The sequence below is a fragment of the Pseudophryne corroboree genome, chromosome 3 (assembly GCF_028390025.1).
Source record: "Pseudophryne corroboree isolate aPseCor3 chromosome 3, aPseCor3.hap2, whole genome shotgun sequence".
Lineage (NCBI taxonomy): Eukaryota > Metazoa > Chordata > Amphibia > Anura > Myobatrachidae > Pseudophryne > Pseudophryne corroboree.
In genome coordinates, this window is record NC_086446.1 from 304330625 (window position 1) to 304342664 (window position 12040).

Sequence of the window (12040 nt, forward strand, 5' to 3'; positions counted from 1 at the left end):
AAGGCAGCACAAGCACGGGATTGGCTTACACCTGCCCACAGGTGTTTTCACAAGTGCTCTGTATTACCTATTTGGTCTCCAACATGGCCACCTCCTATACAGCAGACACACCGCAGTGCCTTAGGCCATTTGGTCCCCGCACTCACAGTTCCCAGACTCTGCATTACCTGTGCCACTGATCACGCCGCGTCCCCACACGGGCGCACAGCACCGCGAGCAACCGCACTGGCAACGGATGAACCCCAGAACCCGCAAAGGTGAGAGACCGGTTCGTGACAGTACCCCCTCTTCTACGGGTGGTCTCCGAACACCTTTGAACCTTGTCAGGATTTTTGGAGAAGTATTTCTGTAACAGTCTTGGAGCATGAACATCTTCAGAGAAAACCCAGGATCTCTCCTCCGGACCGTAACCCTTCCAGTCGACCAAAAACTGTAAACGTCCATATCGGGAACGTGAGTCCACAATCTCTTTAACTTCAAATTCCTCATTCTGCAAAGAGTGAACTTTAGGAGATTTGGACTGGGTAGTACGGAACTTATTGAGAATCAAAGGCTTCAGTAAAGATGTATGAAAGGCGTTAGGAATTCTCAAAGACGGTGGCAACTTGACTTTGTATGACACAGGGTTGAGTACCTTTACAATGGGAAATGGACCAATAAACTTGGGAGCAAATTTCTTAGAAGGAACTTTGAACCTGAGATTGTGCGTAGAAATCCAAACTTGGTCTCCCACTTTGTAATTCGGTACAGCTTTACGTTTTCTATCTGCAAAAGATTTATAACGAGCGGAAGTTTTGACCAAGGACTTACGTACACAACTCCAGATTCTAGATAGACGTTGAAGCTCTTGATCTGCAGCTGGAACCTCTAGGGCTGGCAATGGATGGAACTCTGGCACACGAGGATGAAAGCCGAAGTTAATATAAAAGGGCGTAGATTCTGAAGATGAATGGAAGAGATTATTATGAGCAAATTCTGCCAATGGAAGGTAGTCAACCCAATCATCCTGTGAGGACGATATATATAGCCGGAGAAATGTGTCAAGGTCTTGGTTGACTCTCTCAGTTTGTCCATCTGTCTGAGGATAATATGCAGAAGAAAAATTCAACTTGACATTTAAAGATGAACAAAGCGACCTCCAAAACTTGGCCACAAACTGTGTTCCCCGATCAGAGATAATCTCTCGAGGAAGGCCATGCAACTTGAAGATTTCAGAGATGAACAATCTGGCTAGTAAAGGGGCTGATGGTAACCCAGTTAATGGAATGAAATGTGCCATTTTCGAAAATCGATCCACTATCACCCAAATGGTATTTCGCCCTTTTGATGGAGGTAGATCGGTCACGAAATCCATTGAGATATGAGTCCATGGTTGTTTGGGTATGGATAATGGATGTAATAAACCTGGTGGAGAACTTCTTGGACTCTTATGTTGGGCACATTTAGGACATGCTGCTATAAACTCTTGGACATCGGCTTTGAGACGTGGCCACCAATAAGACTGTTGAATAAATTTGAGAGTCTTTAGAACCCCAGGATGACCCATGAAGGAAGAGGAGTGAGCCCAGGTAAGCAGCCGTTTTCGAAGACTTGTGGCGACAAAGGTCTTGCCAGGCGGAGGAACTGGAGAGGTTCGAGTCATTAAAAAGGACGTAGGATTCACAATGGCTTGATTCGTGGTAGCATCATTTAATTCAGAAGAAGCAAAGGACCGGGAAAGGGCATCTGCCTTTTTGTTCTGAGACCCTGGACGATAGGTGAGCTTGAAATCAAATCGTGTGAAGAAAAGCGCCCATCGAGCTTGTCGTGGATTCAAACACTGAGCTGACTGCAGATACAGAAGATTCTTATGATCAGTATAAACTGTAATGCGATGTTGTGCTCCTTCTAGAAGGTATCTCCACTCCTCAAATGCCAACTTGATGGCAAGTAATTCTTGCTCACCGAATGCATAATTACGTTCTGCCGGGAGGAACTTACGGGAGAAATATCCGCAGGGATGGACCTTTTTATCATCAAAGACTTGTGATAACACAGCTCCTACTGCTTCTGTAGATGCATCCACCTCTAATAGAAAGGGACGATTCAAATCAGGCTGTCGAAGAATGGGAGCTGACCCAAAGGCTTGCTTTAAATCAGAGAAGGCTTTGATTGCTTCAGAAGACCAGTTCGTAGGATTTGCTCCCTTGCGAGTTAGGGCTGTGATGGGAGCAGCTAACGAAGAATAATTCTTACTGAATCTCCTATAGAAATTAGCAAAGCCAAGAAATCGCTGAATCCCCTTGAGAGTTGTTGGAGTGGACCAATCTCGGATAGCTTGTACCTTACCGGGATCCATACATAGCTCTGATCCAGAAATGATGTAACCAAGGAACGGTATGGAAGATACTTCAAAAGTGCACTTCTCTAACTTACAATAAAGTTGATTTTTCCTCAGACGTGTCAGTACCTCTTTAACTTGGTGACGGTGAGCCTTTAGATCCTTAGAGAATATTAGGATATCATCCAAGTACACTACTAGACACTTGTAGAGAAGATCACGAAAAAGTTCATTCACATAGCTTTGAAAAACTGCAGGTGCATTACAAAGACCAAAAGGCATTACAAGGTATTCGTAATGCCCATCCCGGGTATTAAAAGCAGTCTTCCACTCGTCCCCTGCCCGGATGCGGATTAAATTGTAGGCCCCTCGGAGATCCAATTTTGTAAACACAGTAGCTCCCTTTACCCGGTCAAATAATTCTGGAATTAAGGGTAATGGGTACTTGTTTTTCACAGTGATCTCATTGAGTCCACGGTAATCTATGCATGGTCGTAACCCACCGTCCTTCTTCTTAACGAAGAAGAATCCGGCTCCTGCAGGTGAAGAAGACGGTCTGATAAATCCTTTGGTTAGATTTTCCTGTATATAATCAGACATAGCTTGCGTCTCTGGGATGGATAGCGGATAAATTCGTCCCCTAGGAGGTGTTTTACCCGGAACCAGGACGATTGGGCAGTCCCATTCGCGATGAGGAGGTAGAGAGTCTGCTGCTTGTTTACTGAAAACATCCGCAAAAGATTGATACACCGGAGGTAGGTCGGGAAGGCTAATTGACCGGAGAGGTACAATTGAGGCTAAACAGTCCTTGGTACAAGATTTACCCCACGAAAGGACTTCCATGGTTTGCCAATTAAGTTGAGGATTATGCTTCTGCAGCCAAGGTAAACCAAGTATCACATCTTGAGAGGCTTTGGGAATCACGTAGAAGGAGACGTATTCGGAATGGAGCACACCAACTTTCATCTTGAGACATACGGTTCGATGAGTAATTATACCATCTGGAATTCGACTTCCATCCACTGCTGTAACAGCAACTGCTGCTTCCAGAGGCATGGTTTGAACTTTAGACCGTAAGACAAAGGCTGAGGAGATGAAGTTCTCGGCTGCCCCGGAATCTAGGAGAGCTGAAACTTTCACTGTAGAACTTGGAACTTCTAATTGAATAGACAAGGTCGGCTCTTTCCCAGAACGTGATTCTAAAGTAACTTCTAGCTTAACCTCTCTTGAATAAGCTAGGAGCGAGAGTTTCCCGGCCGGAGTTTGCAGAATTTAACTAAGTGTTCGGAGGACCCACAGTACATGCAGAGGTTACCCTGTCGACGACAAAGTCGTTCCTCCTCTGTGAGGCGAGAGCGCCCAATCTGCATAGGTTCTTCTGTCGTTACCGGAGACTGTGATGAAGAATCTTGTCGAGGCCTAGGATGATAACGTGGACTGGATCGCTCTGCCCTGGATTTCTCGAAACATCGCTCCCTGTAGCGTAGGTCAAGTTTGTTACAGAGAGAAATCAATTCATCCAGTTTAGTTGGCACATCCCGGATAGTTAAATCATCCTTGATTTTCTCTGAAAGTCCATTCCAAAACGCGGCGATCAGGGCCTCCTCATTCCAGTTTAACTCTGAAGACAACGTGCGAAACTGAATAATATATTGACTGACAGGACGTAAACCTTGACGTAGACGGAGAATCTCCAAAGATGCTGAGGTGGTCCTGCCTGGTTCGTCAAAGATTCTCCGGAAGGATGATACGAACTCCTTGTAATTAGAGAGGATAGAATCACCTCTTTCCCATAATGGTGATGCCCACTCCAGAGCCTGACCGGAAAGGAGGGCAATAATATATGCAACCTTAGAACGAGCTGATGGGAAACTGGCGGACAACAGTTCGAACTGGATCTCGCATTGATTCAGGAATCCTCTGCAAAGTTTTGGAGTTCCGTCAAACTTACTCGGAGAAGGTAACTGCAAGCGGGACGTAGGCAGCGTCACAGGAGAAGCTGTAGTGGTAACTGGGACAACCGGAGTTGGAATCAGGACTTGAGACGTTTTAATAGCCGTATGAAGAGTCTCTAAACGGTCTGCCATAGTTTGCATAAACTGTACTATTTGTGTCTGTATAGACTCCTGGTTTTCCAGACGGGAAAGGATATCTGACGTAGCACCGCCTCCTGCGAATTGGTCACTTGACGGATCCATGTGGCCAGTGCTTACTGTCAGGTCCTGGTGTTTTTGTGAATCCGTTAACCCGGGACCAACCACAGGTGTAGGTGCTGGGGTATGAAGAAAGCAGGGAGGACGAAGAAAGTTCCGTTTCATATATTTATTAAAAATAACAATTCAGTAAAGAGTTAAATGACAAGTTGTTAATCATCATATTATACTGAAGTATTGCAGGAATGGCAGAAATAATATGCAGAATGAATCTCAAAGACAAATAAAAGAAATGTTCATGGAACTGTATATGAAACAAGCTGATAAATAAATGTTGAATTGTCCAAATATAAACAAGCTTTGATGCTGAACGGCAGAATGTGTTTAACTGGGTAATGCAGACATGAAGAAATAACTGTAAGGATTTCCAATGAAGTTTTGAGAGTTAATTGAGGGCTGTGAAGAATTATCCTTGTTATGGTAACATAGAAAATAAAAGTACTTAATTGGGTTACTTGCGGGTTCCGGAGATCACTGTGAAAACTGTAGCAGATGACAAGGTGATGAACGGGTTAAATGCAGAGTAGAACAAACGAACAGCTGAGGGTAGTGGAATCCTCCAAACTTTGTATGGTTGAAGACAGGCAGACAAGGTAACCTCATGCAGGACTCTGGGAATCCAACTATTTCCAGTAGGTGTGCAATTAACTGATAGCACAGCGGAGAGCCGGTGGATCTTTAGCAGTGAAGGCTGCAGACGAACCTCTGGGAACGGAGGCGATATCTGGACCACGGGAATCACACAGGAATGCACGGAGAGAGCTCAGAGCTAGAGCACAGCGTTGATACAACAAAGCACTGGCCCAGAGTAACATAATCCCAGCCTACTTAAAGGCAGCACAAGCACGGGATTGGCTTACACCTGCCCACAGGTGTTTTCACAAGTGCTCTGTATTACCTATTTGGTCTCCAACATGGCCACCTCCTATACAGCAGACACACCGCAGTGCCTTAAGCCATTTGGTCCCCGCACTCACAGTTCCCAGACTCTGCATTACCTGTGCCACTGATCACGCCGCGTCCCCACATGAGCGCACAGCACCGCGAGCAACCGCACTGGCAACGGATGAACCCCAGAACCCGCAAAGGTGAGAGACCGGTTCGTGACAGGACCACACACAGTGCATGTTTTTCTCGTAACCCAGTAGAAGCACAGGTGTATGAATTACTCACAGACATATGTTAAAAGGTTCACAGGTGGAGCTAATTATGTCACTTGTGATTCTGTGAGGAGACCTGCAAAACATGCACTGTGTGGGTTCCTGAGGGCCGAGTTTGAGAACCTGTGTTCCCAAAAAACACTCCTCAACATATAATATGTTAGCCTTGAGGAATACATGTGTCCCTATGTGTGATGCACCATCATATTTAAGACTCACAAACTTACTGTAATCAGGAATAATTTATTTCCTAATGTTTGATGCTGTAAACTTGATGATGTGTAAGTAAATACAGTTTGCCACACATATACATTATTATACACAGTTTTTGTTTTTTGTTGTAAAAGTACATATTTGTTTGTTTCAGCATCATGGGGGTGATTCCGAGTTGTTCGCTCGCTAGCTGCTTTTAGCAGCATTGCACATGCTAAGCCGCCGCCTACTGGGAGTGAATCTTAGCTTAGCAAAATTGCGAACGAAAGATTCTCTAAATTGCGAATAGAAATTTCTTTGCAGTTTCTGAGTAGCTCGACACTTACTCTGCCACTGCGATCAGTTCAGTCAGTTTCGTTCCTGGTTTGACGTCACAAACACACCCAGCGTTCGCCCAGACACTCCCCCGTTTCTCCAGCCACTCCCGCGTTTTTCCCAGAAACGGCAGCGTTTTTTCACACACACCCATAAAACGGCCAGTTTCCGCCCAGAAACATCCACTTCCTGTCAATCACATTACGATCACCAGAACGAAGAAAAAACCTCGTAATGCCGTGAGTAAAATACCAAACTTCTTAGCAAATTTACTTGGCGCAGTCGCAGTGCGAAATCGCTGCGATGCGAAGAAAATTACCGAGCGAACAACTCGGAATTAGGGCCCATGTGTAAAAACATGCTTAATAATTTTTTACACACACAAACATGTCCCAACAATACTGACATTCATTTGGACAATGTTTTTCAAACAAAACAAAGGCAACATATTACAAGCTTTTTACGCAACTCAATTGTGTTCTTCTTGTAATGTTGTATAGATAAGATAGCTAAGATATGTATCACTAACATTGTAATTTGGATTGTCTGCAGGCAAAGAGAATGATTGGAATCTAGAAAGAGTAATGATTAGAAAAAAATCAAGTGGTCAGTTTACTTCCTGCTAACATGTATGTGTGGCTCCATCAACATTTCCCTCCTCCAATACCAAAAAAAAATGTTAATTAATAAATGTGCGTACTAAATTTATGTGGTTTTTTTGGCCCACTTATAATTAATGATGTTGAAAAAAGGGTCAAGGAGCTAAGTGTTATATTTTTTTAGCAACAAAAACACTTGCTAACTATTTTGAGTTACTTATCACAAATGTCTAACTTGTTTTTTTCACGTTTTTTTGGGTGGCTGCTTGTCCTGCCCTTTGCCTTTAGCACTGTCATGTTGTCATGCTCTGGTGGACCGTCTTGGTGGTGATGAGACTGGCGTGATATTTGGAGTAGTCGTACCAGAACTGCTGCTTGTTTGCTGTTGGTGCATGCATCTGAGTGTTTCATTCAGGTTAGTGAGGGTGGCATTGAGTTCACGTGTCGCAGCATTTTGATTGTCTACTATTCGGAATAAACTTTCATTAATCTTTTGATTGTTTTGAAAAATGCTCATATAACTTTGCTGTTGTCTGTGCTGTTCTTCCATTATGCGCTGTAAGTTGCCCATGACCTGTGTAATGTCTGTACGCATGAGTTCCATGGTATTGCCTATTCTGGTTGTTTGTTCATTTTGTCTACTCAGATTTCTTGATATTCTTCTGAGGTGAGATGGTAGGCTTGCAAACATTTATGTCTGCTTACGCAGGCAATCTTCATTAGTGGCCTGCTGTCTAGCCCAAATAGTCCAAAACACCTGATCAGGGCCTTGTGCTCCTGGTGTTGTTGGGCTGTGTTGTGGTGGTGGTGTGCTTTGCTGTGGTGGTGTACTCACAGGTGCTGGGGGTCTCATTCCTTGCATTAATGGCTGCATTTCTAAGATGTTTGTCTCCTCCATGTCACTGTGTTGCTGTTGTTGCGGAGGGATGCTGTTCCCAGGACTCGAAGCTGAAATGTTAAACAAATCTCCGTTAGCTATCCATATGTTTGTGAAATGTAAAAAAATCACTACACATGGAACACGTCATTCACTGTTGCTTTCAACTATTCTGGCTAGCAACATCATCACTCATAGCTTAAATACATACATATGCCTGTTTGAGGCAAATGTGTCTGGTTACTTAATTGTGAAAGCAAACACTTTAGTTTTATTGTAGCTCACACATACTCCACCATAAAAACACATTGGAATACATAATGTGTTACCTTATGTTATGATTCCTGTACTCCAGACCGGAGGAGATCTTATGGCAGGGATCTGAGTACAGGAAAATAAGCTGGTTGTGGGAGCTGGATAGCCTAGTAACCCCTGGCGCCCTAACTCCGTTGTCTCGCCCGTGTTATCAGAAATCCCCTGCGAGACTATGGTTGCTTGAGCCCATGGCAGCCGCGTTCGAAGGGCGGATTATGTCTGCCCAACCCCGATGCCCCCGCAGGTCTTAATGGGAGACAAGGGGAAGTCCGAGACAGGGTGATAACAAGGGGCCCTCTGACTAAGCAACCAGGCCAGGGGTTACAAGCTAACTAACTAAATCAAAAGGTATGTGCGGACTAGCCGCCAGGAAAAAGGACAACCAAGGATCCACTGATCCGACACTCCTATCCGGCACCGCCGGACACCAGAGTGGATCTGTGGAAGCGGAATCCTCCGCAAAGCTCCAGAACACAATTAAACAAAATAATAAACAGAAGCGGACAAGCCGCAACACACGGCTGCGCCGCGACTCACGAACACCACCAGATGTTAAAGGTGCTCGGTCAGACTCCAGGAACAGATGGTAACTTCCGAGTACAGGATCTCTGAGGACAGGAACAACCGAAAAGACCGGGACTGGGAACTCTCTGCAGCAGACACAGGCAAACAGGAAGCTATCACCGGCGTCTGTAAGAAGTCCTGAGGGTGCCTTTATTCAGGCACCCTCCAATCAGGATCCAGACAGGACAATCAAATAGAAATGCCGTGCAGCTTGCATGCTGCACGGCCAGCACATAATCAGGGTAATGAGAATAGACCCAGCAACGGGGAACGCGGCTGAACGTGGCGTCCCCGTTGCTAAGGTCAGAGCGGCTCCGTGCGCCCGGCGTCTTAGCGTTGCCAGGGAGCCGGCGGCTGAACGCGCACGGCGTCCCTGGTTGCTAGGCGCCGAGCCGCACGGCCGAGCGGACCCCGGCGCCTAACACCTTATAGCTTTGTTCAAACAAACATAGTAATGTTTTTATATGTATTTTGCAATGTTACCTCAAGCACACATGTGAATTTTGGAAAAACAACCTTACTTTTTGCAAACAAACCAACATGCTTTTTTGTTGCAGCATCTTACACCCAATGTCATACTGTATGGCTCAAGTGGACATACATATCTTTACTGGATGTGGACAAGGCCATTTAGCTTGGATTCCATTTCAGCTTTTACTTACTGCGGTAAGTATTTTAGTTTTGGATGTGTTTTGACTTAATGCGGTTATGACTTATTTTGATTATGTTCTGACATTTTACACATTTTTTTCAGTTTGATACTCACAATCAAGATGAAGGGAGTGTGGATGACGTCTTGGAGGTGTGTCCAAAATTTGGAGTGGGGGTACAGAACATACGGACGATAATCTTCGTGGCGGGGTAGCCTGCTGTGTTTGTGCCGGGACATACGACCTTGCTTTCTTTTCGGCCACAGTTTTTTTGTGGTGATGTCTTACAGAAGTGCCACTTCTGCTGCTCCATACTTCTTTTGATGGACCTTTTAATGAAAGTGCAATTTTGTTATGCCCATTCCTTTACAAGCATACCCTATACTACAATGGACACTTTACCTGCTTCCACAGCGTCATCATCATCAGATGTGATAGGAGTTACTGGCCGACGAGTAGTACTGCTTTTTTCAGACACTGTATAAAATGAATTATATAAAAAAATCATGCTATTGTGTATACATCCACCCATTATGCTTATAAACATTTATTCTTTTAGAAATGCTTGGTTTTTATTTAAAACAAACATAAGGACCAGAAATAAAAAAATAAAAAAAAAACAATGACCAAAACACATATGCACTATGGCAACATCAACACAGGAAAACATGTACAGGACACTGACATAGGCCACAAGTTCAAGAAAAGATTTTTTTTAAAAACACACAACTTCATTTTGTATTGGAAGGAAAAATATTACAGATGCAATATATAATTTGCTCTGTGATGTGACACTCCAAAGACACATTACCACTATATGAGCAAAAACAAAATGCAGCGATTTATAAAAAAAATTACACTGCAGTGTGGTGTCACGGTACAAATACAAGCAAAAAAAAATAAAAAAATATTGTTTTTTAAATTAAATAATTAACATTATCTAAAGATGACATTACACATGTAAGTGGTTTCCAAACCACTTTCCAGTACTCCAGCCTCTAACATGACAACCACTTTTTAAAAAAAAAATTGCACATGGATCATTTAAATATAAAACATAGTCACAATTTTTTATAAAAAAATGCCCAAAAGGATAACATTATTGCAGGACAATTCAGAGACACACCAAGTCCAAACTACACATGCAAAATATCTGTCTGAAAAACACATGACATACAATAAAGTAAGATGTTACATTGGCTTTTATATAAAACATTAACCAAAACAATGTATTTTCTGACACACACTTGAAGATGGGAGTAATATGCAACGTCACATGACACACATTACAACAACAAAAAAAAGAATGTAAATGCAAATACACATGCTCACCATTCTACCTGGGCCTATCTGAATCCCGGACATGGGTTGCAGAGACAACTTCTGGAGGTATTACACTCCGCATGGGCTCCTCATACTCCGGATAACTTGCAATATAGGGCTGCCCACCACCGGTTTTCCGAGCCGACTTGGCCTCCTTGGCCATTTTGGACTTGACACGTCGCTTTATGTCATAGTACCGTTTGCGGCACGTGTCCTCCGTCCGCTTGACCACCCCCTCACTATTGACAGCAGCAACTACTTTCGCCCACAACACCGTCTTCCTCCGTGTTGGCACCTTGGCGGACTCAGGGCCAAATAGCTGCCTCTGATACTTCATCAGCTCACGCACCAATGCCACATTTTCTGCAAAACTAAACTTAACATTCCGCCCAGTCTTAGTAGTGGTGCGTGGCTGCGGAGCACTCTGACTGTCACTATCACTTGAGGCTGCTGCAGCAACCTCACCCACCTCCTCCACCTCACTAACCTCACTAACACTCACCTCCTCCACCTGACCAACCTCCTCCCCCTCACTCACACCCTCCACCTCTGAGTCACACATAATTGTGTGTCTAAACAGTTAACACAGAAAAAAAAAGCCAAACAACACACTCCTCTACTACCACTACACAACTCACACACACACCCACACACACACACACACAAACACTGACAAAGGACTATAAAGAAAAATAACTTGGACTAAAAATGAGACAAAACCACAAAATACAAGACAACAAGAATGACAAGATGACTTCCAAACACAATACCACACTCAGAAATCGCTACCAACACTCCTCACCAAAACACAAATTCACCTACCTCCACAGCACAACCTCCCTCCTCCTCACCACTAACTAAACCCACGAGGTGCGGACGGTTTGGGGCGTATTTATATGGTTGCGCACAGACACTCCTACCATCTGAAACACAACCAATCACGAACGGGGATGAAAATCGAAACTGCTAGTGAAAATGCGGCCGCGGGAAAAAAAAAACCCTGCCGCGTTTAACTTAGGGGAAAAAACAGCAAATACAACAAAAACACGTACGCAAACGACAATGACGGCCGTAAATGTGTCAAAAAAAAACGACTGGCATCGACATCGGAAAACGCGAAGACCATAAAGTCGACTGCTTCGTAACTTTGCGTATATGGGCCCTCATTCCGAGTCGTTCGCTCGGTATTTTTCATCGCATCGCAGTGAAATTCCGCTTAGTACGCATGCGCAATATTCGCACTGCGACTGCGCCAAGTAATTTTACAATGGAGATAGTATTTTTACTCACGGCTTTTTCATAGAGATGAGCGGGTTCGGTTTCTCTGAATCCGAACCCGCCCGAACTTCATGGTTTTTTTCACGGGTCCGAGCAGACTCGGATCCTCCCGCCTTGCTCGGTTAACCCGAGCGCGCCTGAACGTCATCATGACGCTGTCGGATTCTCGCGAGATTCTATATAAGGAGCCGCGCGTCGCCGCCATTTTCACAC